At 38.7% G+C, this 15,547-nt stretch overlaps 1 long non-coding RNA gene across 1 annotated transcript; it reads left to right on the top strand.

Moving 5' to 3' along the window:
* The first annotated feature begins 3,665 nt into the window (after positions 1 to 3,665).
* LOC123590942 lies at positions 3,666 to 8,305 on the top strand. Its single transcript, XR_006709045.1, has 3 exons — positions 3,666 to 3,841; positions 6,829 to 6,932; positions 7,719 to 8,305. It is a non-coding gene; the product is annotated as an uncharacterized LOC123590942 (long non-coding RNA).
* Positions 8,306 to 15,547: the final 7,242 nt, after the last annotated feature.

Below are 15,547 nucleotides of genomic sequence, written 5' to 3'. Positions count from 1 at the left end.
ACTACTCCTCTTTGAGGCATGGTCTAAAGTTATAATTTATACCTAACTACAAACTAAGGAGACTGTTGCCCAAGTAAAAGCATAAATGATATCTATGGGTCAAGTTAAGGAAATAAATATTATTGATATTTTTACTCGGCTTAAATTACACTGTAATTACAGTCATATAACTTCTCTGGACAAAATAATAAAAATAAGAGGAAGGAGGAGGAGGAGGAGAGAAGTTGGAGGGAGAGGAGGAGAAGGAGAAAGATTTGTGATAAAACAAAATATACATTTGTAAAGCGTTTTATGCTTTACAAAATATTTTAATACACAACATTTTATTTGCATTTTCTAGTGACCCAGAGCAGTAGTAAAGTATTAGTGTTCTTATTTTCTTTTGCTATACACAAGAACTTTGAACGTCAGAGATGGCAGCTGTCTAAAGACCGTTGAGTAGACCCAAGTTACAACCTGAATCCAAGTCCTCTGCATTTTATTCATCATTCTTACAATATCTACAATGCTGTCTCTCTCTTTTTCGTTAATTTTTTTTTAATCTTTATTTTTACTTTTGAGAGGGAGAGAGACACAGAGGGTGAGCAGGGGAGGGGGCAGAGAGAGAGAGAGGGAGACACAGAATCCAAAGCAGGCTCCAGGCTCTGAGCTGTCAGCACAGAGCCCGACGCGGGGCTTGAACTCGCGGACCGTGAGATCATGACCTGAGCCGAAGTCAGACGCTTAACTGCCTGAGCCACCCAGGCGCCCCCAATGTTGTCTCTTTCTAAGTGAGCTTATATCCTATGGTTTATATAAAATAAATACCCCCTTATTTGTTAAAGGAGCTGAAATATGTGCAACCTGTTCTTAGAAACGTAGGGTTTCTTCCAGGCCACCTACTGCAGTCAGTACAGGCCATGCTCACAGATCCTCCTAGTTTTCTCTCAGTGGAATTTATTCAGTGGACTTCCTAAGGATCGTCATTTGTGTTCTCTGATTCAAGCCATGTTCAAGGGAATATTTTATAAACTGGGTCACACAGTGCTATAGACAGTTTATAAAGGTTAATATGCTTTATCTTGTAGTGATATTGAACTGTGGGACCAGAATTCCATCTTCCGGTTTTATCTTTGGTTATAAGTCATCCAGCGTCTAGCATCTTAATTTTTACCTATTTATACAGCAGAGGACTGGACTCAATAGTTTTTAGTGCTGCTTGTGATGCTAAAACTCACTGATTTCCTAAAGTTATCAAGCAAAAGTAAGGGTTATTTAACACAACCTAGGATGCTAAATTCCTGTGACCCAGGTCAGATGATGCAGTTTGTGCATTGATGTAAAAACGAGCTTTTATTACTTAATAGATATGAATACTTAGGTTAAAATAGGCAAAGGTCTAATCAGGTCTAGAATAAAAATTGTTCCTTCACTTAGGTATACTTGAGAACAGTTATATAGATTTTTCTTGGATGGGTATGACTGCTATATATTTTGTTGATTTATGCAGCAATCAGACATGACATAATCGCCAGGTATAGCGATTTACCTATAGAGAGGAATAGAGAGATAGAGATAGATAGAGATAGAGAGAGAAGAGGCAAAAATTATATATATATATATATATATATATATATATATATATAGCTATATATATAATACATATAGCTATAGCTATATATATAATGTATATATATATACACATATATATGTCTATATATGTATATTATATATATAATATAGCTATATATATAATGTGTATATATAATATAGCTATATTATATAATGTATATATATATATAATATAGCTATATATATAATATATATATAATATAGCTATATATATAATATAGCTATAGCTATATATATAATGTATATATGTATAAATATATGTATGTATATATATATAATGTATATATGTATATAGCTATAGCTATATATATAATGTCATAGCTATAATGTATTAAATCTGATAGTCTATTAGAAGCCAAGAGCATGGAAAGTAGAGTATGATCAATTCCAATGGGATGGAGTGGAGGAAATTCATAGAGGAAATTGTGCTGTAACATAATAGATCATTTAAATACAAGGAGATACTTGCCAGTTGGACAGGATGAAATTATTTTATTGCAAGTTAAGGTGGGGGTATGGCATTGAGGAACACAGAGTAGCGTGAGCAAAGGCCCAGATATTACCTAAAGTAACATGACATGTATAAGGGACTAGGAGAAGTTTGGTAAACAAGAAAATGGAGACAGGAACAAAGGGCCTACAGAAAAATCAGATGAAATAAAGCTGCAGATGTAAACAGAAATCAAATTCTGATGCACTTTTCATTAAAGTTCAAACAAAAAGTTAGACTTTAAACATAACTTAAGCATCATAGAAGCATATGCAGAACCAGAACAAGCATCTCCCACTTAGTTATTTTGTGCACTTTATTTTTTTATTATTTTTTAATATATAATTTATTGTCAAGTTAGCTAACATACGGTGTATACAGTGTGCTCTTGACTTCGGGAGTAGATTCCCATGATTCATTGCTTACATACAACACCCAGTGCTCATCGCCACAAGTGCCCTCCTCAATGCCCATCACCCATTCTCCCCTCTCCCCCGCACCTCCCCCCCCATCAGCCCTCAGTTTGTTCTCTGTATTTAAGTCTCTTGAACACTTGTCTTTTCCCAAATCTATTTTTCTTCTAACAAGAATTTTAATGAATCAACAGGCCGTCGATCCAGTCCATACATCATCACCTATCTCTAATTTTGAGACAATCCTTTTAGTGTAAGGTGTAAAAGCTTAACCACGTGTATAAGCAACACCCAGCTCCTGTTCGATTTTCTGGCCTCGGTTATGGTCCACTCATGCTGATTTTCCTTTCTCAAGTGAAAAGGACCTTTGCCCTCCAGGACCTTTACACGCTCACTTCCTCTTTGCTGAGAACGTGCTCTCCTCATCTTTCGTCTAGTGAGCTAGCTCTCTACATCCTTGAAGTGTCACCTGAAATGTCGACTCCAACCCCCACCCCTGAGCGGGACCAACTCCCCTCAACTCTTGTTCTCTTAGTACCCGTGGCTATCCCTTTTGTATCACTCCTTGAAATTTGTTAATTACTTGTTCACTCTCTATCTGCCCCACTAGGCTCTCAGCACAATGATGGCAGGGACCATGTCTGTAATAAATACACACAACGATGCTTAACATAGGGTACACTCACAAATATATTTTTTTTTTATTGACTGGATGAGTGTCCATTAGGCAATTGCATATAGGAGATCTCTGATGAGAGGCCTGGGTTGGGCACATCAATTCAATAATTATCAGTATAAGCATGACAGCGTCATGAGAATGAGTGTGCTCACCTAGGAGGAGTGTGTCAGCGAAGAAGAGCAGGGAGTCTTGAATCCGAGCAATGCCAGCATCTACACGAGTGGCGTCTGCCATGGATTTCTTTAAACTTAGCAAGAAAATAAATACGAGAATTTACGATCTGTCCTCATTTGGAGAAAAACGAAGAATGACTAAGGAAATCCCGAAACTTCAGACTGAAGGGCCAAAAGCTAATCTGGTGAATTTCATATCTAGGGATAAGATAATCGTTTTACATCAAATTCTAATGCGTCTCAGAGCAGAACATTCAGGGCATGCCACCACCTCGGTAGTTAATATATCAGGAAATTGTTTTCAGTTGAAAAACACAAATCTTCCGCTGAACGCGTGTCATGCTTGGAAGGCTGGATTGGTTACCTAGGAAAGTGCTTCTATTTCTCCGAAAGTACAAGAACCTGGACAGCAAGCCAGAACTTCTGTGCCTCTCATGCAGCCACTCTTGCTGTCTTCAACACCACAAAAGAACTGGTAAGGCAATTCTTTTAAATTATGATTATGTTCTTGGGGGTTACAGCTGATACGGAGGCTGCACACTGGAAATGGAAATGGTCCAAAAAAGACCCTCTCATCCATCATAGAAGAAACCCCCCCCCCACTTTTTTTTTTCCACATCAGCTTAATCAAAGAAAGAGCTCACGTCAGACCACACTCACCTCCCAGGTCAGGTCAGATCAACCCTTAGAGTAAAAATTATTAGACAACATTTAGGACATGACTTCCCCCACCTGACTTTTCCAACTGGGAGTAGAAGGATTTAGAAATAAGTTACATACTAGGCATTTTTCCCTATGCCTAATATAGAGCAGCTTATATATTCCTGCCTAGACTCTAAAAGCAGGGTTAGAGTGGTATATCTCCCACCAGAAAGATCCGACTATTCTTCAAAAAAACTCAACTGCATAATTAGCTAGCTCTATATTTTTGAGTGCAATACAGCAGCAAAATCCAGGGAAAGTCCAAAACCACTTTCCACGAAGCTCAGACCCATGAAGCCATAATAAAGCCCTCAGTAATGAACTGTTATTGCCTACCTGTTTTACACCAAATTAAAGTTGCTTTTTGTGGAACTATATTCAAAAAATAATAATAAGCAGAAATTCATGGCAAACCAGGTGTCAGAGATACTGGAAAGGATTAATAAAGGAGTCAAGCATAACCAAGAAGGTCTGGTAAGTTCAAGGCATAGAAAAGGGTTAATAGAAAAACTTGAAAGCACACAGTGCAAACTTCCCCCAACCAGAAATAATAGAGATAGAGAACAATAGAGGTGGCAAGAGACAAAACAGTTAAGACCTCAAGGAGCACAGGGATGTATTTAACATTTATTGAACCCTTACTCTGCCAGGAAAGGACAGAACAGGGATTGTCCTAAATTCGAACTAATTCTGGGGCGCCTGGGTGGCGCAGTCGGTTAAGCGTCCGACTTCAGCCAGGTCACGATCTCGCAGTCCGTGAGTTCGAGCCCCGCCTCAGGCTCTGGGCTGATGGCTCAGAGCCTGGAGCCTGTTTCCGATTCTGTGTCTCCCTCTCTCTCTGCCCCTCCCCCGTTCATGCTCTGTCTCTCTCTGTCCCAAAAATAAATAAACGTTGAAAAAAAAAATTAAAAAAAAAAATTCGAACTAATTTTGTAGCTCGTTCTGACAAGGATTTTTGGATAAGTACATTCAGATGGCTGAAAAGTAGAAATGAAGTCATACATTCCATTCTATAGAATAATAGATCAAGAAACTAGAGCAGTGAAAAAACGGGAGGTATCAGATGAATACGGAAACAAAACAAAGGAAATACTTTGACTGAAAAGCACAGTCACTGAAATAATTTTTGGAATAAACAAGAATTCAACAAAATAATGAGGATATACAAAAGCAATGCTGGTTCTGTACATAGAAAGAATTGATCACAGAAAAAGAAAACAGATATATGCACCTGATTATAAACAGTAGAGATTATAAACAGTAGAGATTTTTTTTTAATTTTAAAAATTTTAAACTTTTTAATTTAAAAAATTTTAATTTTAAAAATTATAAACAGTAGAGATTTTTTAAAAAAAAATTTAAATGTTTATTTTTGTTTTTGAGACAGATAGAGACAGAGCATGAACGGGGGAGGGTCAGAAAGAGAGGGAGACACAGAATCCGAAGCAGGCTCCAGGCTCTGAGCTGTCAGCACAGAGCCCGACGCGGGGCTCGAACTCGGACCGCGAGATCATGACCTGAGCCGAAGTCGGACACTTAACCGACTGAACCACCCAGGTGCCCCTAAACAGTAGAGATTTAAAAGCATAAAATCTTACAAATAATTTTATGCCAACGAATTTGAAAACTTTGAAGAAATGGATAATTGTCTAAATAATTATTGAAACAGTTGTGTAGACAACCGAAATTTGGATATGTATGGACAGACATATTTTTAAAAAATTAAATTGTGAGCACCAAAGGGTAAAAAGTGTTCAAACAATCTAAAGCGTTCAAATAAATTAAAGACATAGAGAAAGTATCAACCCAACAGAATTCACAAAAAGCTAAAATAAGGGGAAAAAAACTAGTAGTCAACAAACACAACACTGACAAATCCAAATACGACAGCAATCGTGATAAAATGATTTTTAAATGCTTTGAGTTTCTTAAATGAAAAAAAAAATTATCAGATGGTTTAAAAAAAAAAAGCAATAAAGTCCGGTAACGTGCTACTTACGGAGACATACTTAAGTGCATACGCATACACACACGTGTGAACACACACATAAAAGTTAGACAGAAAAATGAAAGGAAATATATGCAAAGCAATTACTAACCAAATCCAAACAAAACGTAAAAGCTAGGCTACTGGTAATAATATCAGAAACTATAATGTATCAGAATGAATTATGAAGATATATAAAACCTGAATGAACCAATTGTTCAATATATTTTACTGCTAAGATTGTCCTATTCCAAAAGGCACCAAACCTAAGATTTACTGGCAAATTTGACCAAGCCATCACAGAACAGATCATGTCTGTCTTCTAACAATTCTTTTAGAAGTGAAAAAGAGGGGCACCTGGGTGGCTCAGTTGGTTAAGCATCCGACTCTTAATTTCGGCTCAGGTCATGATCTCATGGTTCATGAGTTTGAGCCCTGCGTCGGGCTCTGTGATGGCAATGCGGAGCCTGCTTCGGATTCTCTATCTCCCTCTCTCTCTGCCCCTCCCCTGCTCTCTTTCTCTCTCCCTCTCTCTCAAAATAAGCAAACACTTTTTAAAAAAGAAAATAGAATAGGAAGAAAGCTACCCAATGCAATTTACTAGGGTAGCTGTTACAGAAGTTACTGAACCCATGAACTAACCTGTGAACCAGATAAGGACACTGCCGCCTTCCAAATATGAAAGTCTGCATTTCTCCAAAAAGTATAATGAGACAAAAGAAAATCCAACCGAATGAAGCATTTGCTATTCATCCTAATATACTTTCTTAAAGGATTTCCTGAAGCGATATTCTGACCACTCTCAATATTGGATTGGACTGAGTCGAGAAGCAGGACAGAGCTGGAAGTGGATAGATGGAACCATATACAGTGGTTGGTAAGTCCTGGGTCTGTAATTTATCCACCGAAAGCTGGGGCTCTAAGCCCTTTACCACCACAGAGAGATCTGAGCTAAAATCCATACACACCACTCTCCTGGAAGTTTCCTCTGTGGTGGAGAGTAAAATGAGCCCAGAGAAAAAGTGGTAATGTAAATTATTGTATAAAGTAAAGGGGCGCCTGGGTGGCTCAGTTGCTTGAGCGTCAGACTTTGGCTCAGGTCATGATCTGACCGTTTGTGGGTTCGAGACCCACATCGGGCTTTGAGCTGGCAGTGCGGAGCCTGCTTCAGAGTCCGTCTCCCTCTCTCTCTCTGCCCCTACCCTGCTTGTGCTCTCTCTCTCTCTCTCTCTCTAAAAAATAAATAAACATTAAAAAAACGATTGTACAAAGCATTTAATACTTGTAATCTTCCAAACAATGTTTCATATCATTTGACTTCCACAACAGCCGTGGGAAATAGGCATATTTATCTTCACTTTACGGGGGCGAGACATCAGTGTTCAGAGATGTGACTACTTCTAGAATTTTACAACACATGTTTAACACGTGCTTAGCAGTAAATCCTGCACTTCTTCACCATATAGGTTACAGGTTTTTTTGAGTTTCTGAAGCCGCATTTAAGGCCAACGCATATGAGTTCACTTTGCGTTATATGCAAACACTACCGTGTTGGGTAAGAGTAAACGCTCCCAGCAGAGGAAGATTTTTCTGCAGTCACGCCAGTCAGGACTCACTCATCCTGTCGCCTTTGTTTTTTTCCCCCTTCTGTGTTTCGTTTTAGGTTTCAAATCATTGGAATTGGAGAATGTGCCTATCTACACAAAACGGGGATCAGAGGCTCCAGTACCCGCTTGGTTAGAAAATGGATTTGTAGCAAATCAGACCTATGCATACCCAGAAGTTAAGACATCATGGATCTAAGATAGTTTACGTAAAATAGTGTAAAAGGAATAATTTTTATTCCTCTTGAAGGAAACATATTATATTAATATGAAAGTACATGAGATTCATGTTTAGAAATTTCCATTGGTGTTTTACTCCGCGTCTCTAAATCCATGTTTATAAATCTTCGAGAGTCTTAGGATTCAAGAAATACATGCCCCAACGTCTGTTCCCAAATCTCACAGAATAAAACTTCTGATACGTAATACATTAAATACGAATGAAAAACTTAAATGACATTTTACGGTATTTACTCCTATGGATTCAGAGTAATGTCATTTAAAGTGGCTTGTTTTTCTAAGAACTGCAATATTTTTGCCCTGCCTCCTTACTTTTATTATCGATACTAGTTGTTGATGTTCTTTCAGTTCTGCAATATGTATGAGAGTCACTCGTGAATGTAGTGTTATGGAAACACAAGCATCGTGTTGAAATGCGTTGAGTTGGGGCGCCTGGGTGGCGCAGTCGGTTGGGCATCTGACTTCAGCCAGGTCACGATCTCGCGGTCCGTGAGTTCGAGCCCCGCATCGGGCTCTGGGCTGATGGCTCAGAGCCTGGAGCCTGTTTCCGATTCTGTGTCTCCCTCTCTCTCTGCCCCTCCCCCGTTCATGCTCTGTCTCTCTCTGTCCCAAAAATGAATAAACGTTGAAAAAAAAATTAAAAAAAAAAAAAAAAAGAAATGCGTTGAGTTACTAGCTAAACGAATCGCTTTCATGCGCCAACCCCACAGGCCATCATGTTCAGACCATCAGGATTTTGAGTAAACAGTCTGAACTAGCACCTGTCTAGTACCGAATGCCAGGAACCTATTGTACAATGGACAATATAAATAGTATAAATTTGGGGGACAAATGGGTGAAAGAGGTATTTGAACTCTGCTGCTCAAGCCTCTAGTTGAGAAAACGACAAATCAGGTTCTGTGGCAGCATGTGTAACTTTTCGGAGAATATGATCTTCCCAGTTACTCGAGGTTAACGAGATCTGTTAAAAATGATCCTTGCATTGGGGCGCCTGGGTGGCGCAGTCGGTTAAGCGTCCGACTTCAGCCAGGTCACGATCTTGCGGTCCGTGAGTTCGAGCCCCGCGTCGGGCTCTGGGCTGATGGCTCAGAGCCTGGAGCCTGTTTCCGATTCTGTGTCTCCCTCTCTCTCTGCCCCTCCCCCGTTCATGCTCTGTCTCTCTCTGTCCCAAAAATAAAATAAACGTTGAAAAAAAAAAAAAAATGATCCTTGCATTAAAGTGAAATCTGTGATCTGCATCTTATGGGTGGGTAATGTATGCTCACTGCGAGAAATGAAAACAGTTGTAATAGAACACAGACTGGAGAACGGGACAAGTAAGAACTCAGGAAAAGAGCAGTGGGGTCTCATTCTTGTATCTTTTCCAAGCCAGGCCAAAGTTTCCATGTTTTCATCCCCTCTCTGCACCCTCATTTTCACTTCCTTTTCCTCCCTGTACTTCCCCCTCTCCTATTCTTCAGAAAATCAGAGATGGGACAGGTGAACCTTTCACGTTTAATTATCAAACAGTAGAAGTGCACAAACAAATGTATGTCTTGTATGGAAAGGTTCAGCGGCAACGGAAGGAAGTGCGTGCCCAAGGCCGAGAAGGAGGCTCCCAGTGAAATCATTACGGGGGAAATATTGTTTGTTTTTAAATTTTTTTTTTTTTTAATATTTGTTTATTTTTGAGAAACAGAGTGAGACAAAGCGTGAGCGGGGGAGGGGCAGAGAGAGAAAGAGACACAGAATCCGAAACAGGCTCCAGGCTCTGAGCAAGCCGTTGAATGCACAGTTCTGGAACTCATGAGCAAGTCTGGGCTGGAGACACGACATGGACACGAGTAGAGCCCCCAGAGGTCCGAGGGAGTATGTTGACCTGACGAAAGTAGAAAAGCCCTTGGTAGCAAAGAGTCATTGCTTGCCTAATGAGAAAATAATTTTCTTTCACAAATGCTTGTTACCTGATTTTTGTTTTATTTTTTAGGCAGGCTGTAAAGCTAGATTGCTTAGTCTTAGTCACAAAGCTGAATCTGTGGCCATACGAGCACTAATAGAACAATAGTATAATTTCAGACAAATAAATTAGTTCATATGTATTTACAGAACCATTAAATGAGAGAAGTGCATAGTTTTCAGAAGATGAGATGCCGAAACATTTGGAGATGGTTGGACTTGAAAACTTCCAAAACTGGATAGTGTCCAAGATCACATAGGAAAATGTAAAATGTTTCTTTGCCCTTTCAAGTTACAGGTTTAAAAATGAGGTGATCATTGTATCTATATAATAAAGCAAAAATGTCAAGAATCCCTTTGTATGACTCATGGCTTTTATGGCACCCAATGCTATTGCATACAGGTTTTAAAGTTGTCTGCCTCAAGTTTACTAATTAATACTGAAATAAAGCTGTTCCTGTGAAAACAAATTGAGAGTTTTGGTGGTTTTGTTTTTTAAGTTTGTTTATTTATTTACTTGGAGACAGAGTAAATGGGGGCAAGTGAGGGAGGGGGTGGGAGACAGAGGATCCAAAGCAGGTGCTGCACTGTCAGCGCGGAGCCTGGCATGGGGCTCGAACTCACAAACCGTGAGATCACAACCTGAGCTGAAATCAAGGCTCGGAGACTTAAGTGACGAGCCACCCAGGCCCCTCAAGTTTTGGTGTTTTGTAAATAAAATAAAAATATTCATACATCTTTCTTCCAAGACAATAAAGAATAATTATGCTTCGAAGTGCATATCCCTGAGATTCTAGAAAGACAAGTTCTTTTTTTTCTTTTTACCATCTTATTTAATTTATTTTTAAAATTTACATCCAAGTTAGCATATAGCGCAACAATGATTTCAGAAGTATATTTCTTAATGCCCCGTAGCCATTGAGCCCCTCCCTCTCCCGCCACCCCCCCCAGTAACCCTCTGTTTGTTCTCCATATTTAAGAGTCTCTTATGTTTTGTCCCCCTCCCTGTTTTTATATGATTTTTGCTTCTCTTCCCTTATGTTCATCAGAAAGACAACTTGTAAAAGTTAAAATATGTTTATACTTGATGAAAATTTTTATTATACTTTTCAGTATACTATCTATATGCACTTAAGTAGGAGTATATATGTATATGTTATATATATATACACACACACGAAGTATATGTTTTTATTTTTAGTATGTATATATTTATAGTATATATATAATCGATAGTGTATATATTTTTTATACACACACAAGTATTAACAAGTATGAAAGTAACATGGCAATGTATACAGTGATTAGTGGAGAAGCCAGGGTGTTCAAGACAAATAAGGATAAATGAAGGAAAAAAGATATTTAGGAATACAATGTTATCATTGTGTAAGAGTGAATATATGATACTTCATTTGACTTGAAAAATGCTTACTTGGAAATGGGAATACTAATCCAGTTGCTATACAGTATCTATGGGGATATGTTCCCAGAGTAGTAATTTAATACTCATGAACAGCTTACTGTTGAGGGTTTATTGAAAGATTCTCTTCTTCCTCTTGCGAGTTCTGTGTTTGATTTCGCCTAATGCCATATCTGATGTGTATCTCAGACCTACCACTTTGGAGTTGCCATATCATCCAATGTGCATGTGAACTATTAAAATAATCCCATTTTTTGGTCTTTTTTTTGGGGGGGGGATAATCAAACTGGTTTCTGGGAATTAAAAAAAGTTCAGTGGGAAAATAATAATGGCAGAAAGGGAATCCTCAAGAATAAAGAAGAGAAGTAGTATGGAGAGTTCCTTAGCCAAGGCTATTCCAACAGGTTCACCTTGGTGACCTGGCTACCCAGCAAATCAACGCAAAGGGGGCCATGCACCGAGGTGCACCTTACTATGTGAACACAGTGTTAGAGAGAAACGTGCTGAGAGGGGGCGGGGTGCAGTACAACTGGTTTTCTCTTTTTCACACTTCTAACCATCCTAATGTTAGGTCTTTTTCTGTTATTAGAGGTAACATACCAGATGAGTTGAAAAATTGTCATATAATATAAAGTTTGTCAAAGAAGGGAAGAAAGGGCCAGGGAACAACGAGAGCAGGAAATGACATAGGAAAATTTCAGGAGCAAAGGAATCTCAGCCCTTCTTCCTTTCTGGGGAAAGGGAGGCAGATTTAGCACTCGACTGTAATAGGAAAATAAGTGGGAAGTTGAAGGTGGTCTCATCAAAGCCTTTACCTACTGAAGCAATAATTTTCTCCAAGCCACATACATACACAGAAACATACATGAATTCCAAAAGAAGTCTGAAGCTTAAGAATAAAAACTTTTAAGGTGTCATAAATTATGAATTTATTCCTGAAGGATTTTTCACTCAGAATCTTCTTTAATATATTTTTTTTTAAAGTTTTTTTTTATTTTTGGGACAGAGAGAGACAGAGCATGAACGGGGGAGGGGCAGAGAGAGAGGGAGACACAGAATCGGAAACAGGCTCCAGGCTCTGAGCCATCAGCCCAGAGCCCGACGCGGGGCTCGAACTCACGGACCGCGAGATCGTGACCTGGCTGAAGTCGGACACTTAACCGACTGAGCCACCCAGTCTCCTCTCACTGAGAATCTTCTAATTTACATTATTTAATATACCCCCTTCCCAACAATTAGAATCACTATATAATTAAAAATATTAAATTGGAGAACTGGGTAATCTAAAAATAACTTTAGTTGTGATTCAGGCGATCTAATCCCTTAAAATACACACATACGTAGACATATAATGGAAATAATAAGACAAGCTTTGCTTTCTATTAGGATTTTTAGACATGGCTAATTAAATTCACAGTAGTTTTAGAATTCTCATATCAAAATTTCACCAGTTTAATATTTCCTTATGTGCAAACACACATTTTACAACTTAATCAGATATATTATTTTGAGAATACCCCTTGGATAGGAATTTTTTAAACATCCAGGTAGACTAATTGTTGTATGTTTTAATATTTAATTATTTTAATGCTTGAATGTTTAAACCAAAATCTGAGTTTCAAGGAGCATTGATAACTTGGCTTTGAATTTTATTTATTTTTGATTTTTAATTTATTTTTGGGAGAGAGGAAGACAGAATGCAAACAGGGGAGGGACAAAGAGAGGGGGAGACACAGAATCCGAAGCAGGTTCCAGGCTCCGAGCTGTCAGCGCAGAGCCCAACACGGGGCTCGAACTCACGAGTTGTGAGATCATGACTTGAGCCGAAGTCGGACACTTAACCGACTCAGCCATGCAGGCGCCCCTTGACTTTGAATTTTAAAAAGATCCAAAAAGTGGAGGTTCCTCAAAAAATTAAAACTAGACCTACCCTATAACCTAGCAATAGCACTGCTAGGAATTTACCCAAGGGATACAGGAGTACTGATGCATAGGGGCACTTGTACCCCAATGTTTATAGCAGCACTCTCAACAATAGCCAAATTGTGGAAAGAGCCTAAATGTCCATCAACTGATGAATGGATAAAGAAATTGTGGTTTATATACACAATGGAATACTACGTGGCAATGAGAAAGAATGAAATATGGCCCTTTGTAGCAACGTGGATGGAACTGGAGAGTGTGATGCTAAGTGAAATAAGCCATACAGAGAAAGACAGATACCATATGTTTTCACTATTATGTGGATCCTGAGAAACTTAACAGAAACCCATTGGGGAGGGGAAGAAAAAAAAAAAGAGGTTAGATTGGAAGACAGCCAAAGCATAAGAGACTGTTAAAAACTGAGAACAAACTGAGGGTTGATGGGGGGTGGGAGGGCGGGGAGGGTGGGTGATGGGTATTGAGGAGGGCACCTTTTGGGATGAGCACTGGGTGTTGTATGGAAACCAATTTGACAATAAACTTCATATATTGAAATAAAAATTAAAATAAAACAATCCTAACAAAAAAAAATAATAATAAAAAATAAAAAAATCCACAGACTCTTGATCTTTCAGCATTTTTTTTCTCCCTTCCTCTTAAGTGTAATTTCTCTCTTATCATTTTTTCCCACATTTCTCAAATGTTCACATTAATAAAATAATATGTATATTTGCATTCATTATACTAAATAAACACGGATTTGTGCTCTCTGTGTTTAATTTTTAAAATGAGCTGAAGTTTTTATATTTCATTCCCTGTAAACTATAATTACTTCTGTTCACACATATCAATTTGGAATCATTTTTCTTTTAGAAATTCATGTATGACCTTTCAGTTTTACTCCTAGTGGACCTAAGACCTTAAAGCAGGTTTCCCACTGCTGAATTTATATCTAATTAACAAACATTAATGTAATAATCTCTCTGCTCCAAGTCTCCATATAGGCTCTAGGTTAGAAACAGAAACAAACAGACAATAAACCTGGAAAATATCATCTATTAGCCCATGTAAACCTGACACTGACCTTTCCTGAAAAAAACAAAACAAAATAAAACAGAGTGGTTTATTTGTCTACATGCAGATTGTGATTATCTAGACCAAGGGAAGCTCTCCACAACTAGGAAAAGTTGTTCTGGGGACACATTAAGACATGTTACAAATAATACTCAACAACATAACAAGAGCATACTCTTCATCCATCATGCCGCAGGCATCTTGTCCCTCCCGTACAATAATGGGGATCATTGTCCTCCCAGAGCTCACAATACAGATAAATAAACAGTGGTCAAAAATCCAGTATCAAATATTAGGATTAGATAAGTACAGGAAACTATGAACATATTCACAAATGCATGTAATTTAGTCTGGAGCGGAGAATGGTTAAGGAAATATTTTCTACCAAATGGCGTTTAACTGGCCATCTGAACGATAAGCAGGAGTTCAACAGGGGAGTACGAAAGGGAAGAATGTTAAGCTGAGGCAGACATGAGTAGATTAGAGGCAAGAGAAAGCATGACACATTTGGGAAACTGAACAAAATTTAGTGTGTTTGCATCATTATAAGCATGGCAGTGGGAAGGAAATGAACACGGGCGAAGACACACAGGTTCTGGTAAGAGATGATCAATGAAAAACAAGGTAAAGCAATGAAAAGTCCCTGAAGGAAATCAAGTAGTGAGTAATGTGGCCTGATAGGAGGTTTAGACAATTGCTATGATCACAAGATACAGAATGGACTTTGGCAGACAAAACTAAAAGCAGACAAAAAGACTGTTGCAGGAATCGAGGACAATAGGGTGGCTATGAGGACATATAGATGGATTCAAAAATAATTATGTAGTCACATTGACAGGATTTAAATGAGTGACTATCGAGGGTAAAAAGAAAAAAAAAAAAGTCATGGTTGATTCCAAGGACTCTGGCTTAGGCTAATGGGTACATTGCTGCCATTCACTAAGCTAATGAGTTTAATTTTTAACATGGGAAGATTGAGGGGCTTTGAGACATCCAACCAGAGATGTCCAGTGGGCAATCTGCTGTAATAAGGTCTGGGTTAGAAATATGGGCTTGGGGGCGCCTGGGTGGCGCAGTCGGTTAAGCGTCCGACTTCAGCCAGGTCACGATCTCGCGGTCCGTGAGTTCGAGCCCCGCGTCGGGCTCTGGGCTGGTGGCTCAGAGCCTGGAGCCTGTTTCCGATTCTGTGTCTCCCTCTCTCTCTGCCCCTCCCCCGTTCATGCTCTGTCTCTCTCTGTCCCAAAAATAAATAAACGTTGAAAAAAAAAATTTAAAAAAAAGAAATATGGGCTTGGA

This window comes from Leopardus geoffroyi, chromosome B4 (assembly GCF_018350155.1).
Source record: "Leopardus geoffroyi isolate Oge1 chromosome B4, O.geoffroyi_Oge1_pat1.0, whole genome shotgun sequence".
Lineage (NCBI taxonomy): Eukaryota > Metazoa > Chordata > Mammalia > Carnivora > Felidae > Leopardus > Leopardus geoffroyi.
The sequence above is the reverse complement of the archived record's forward strand: the minus strand, read 5'-3'. Positions and strand labels throughout refer to the sequence as shown.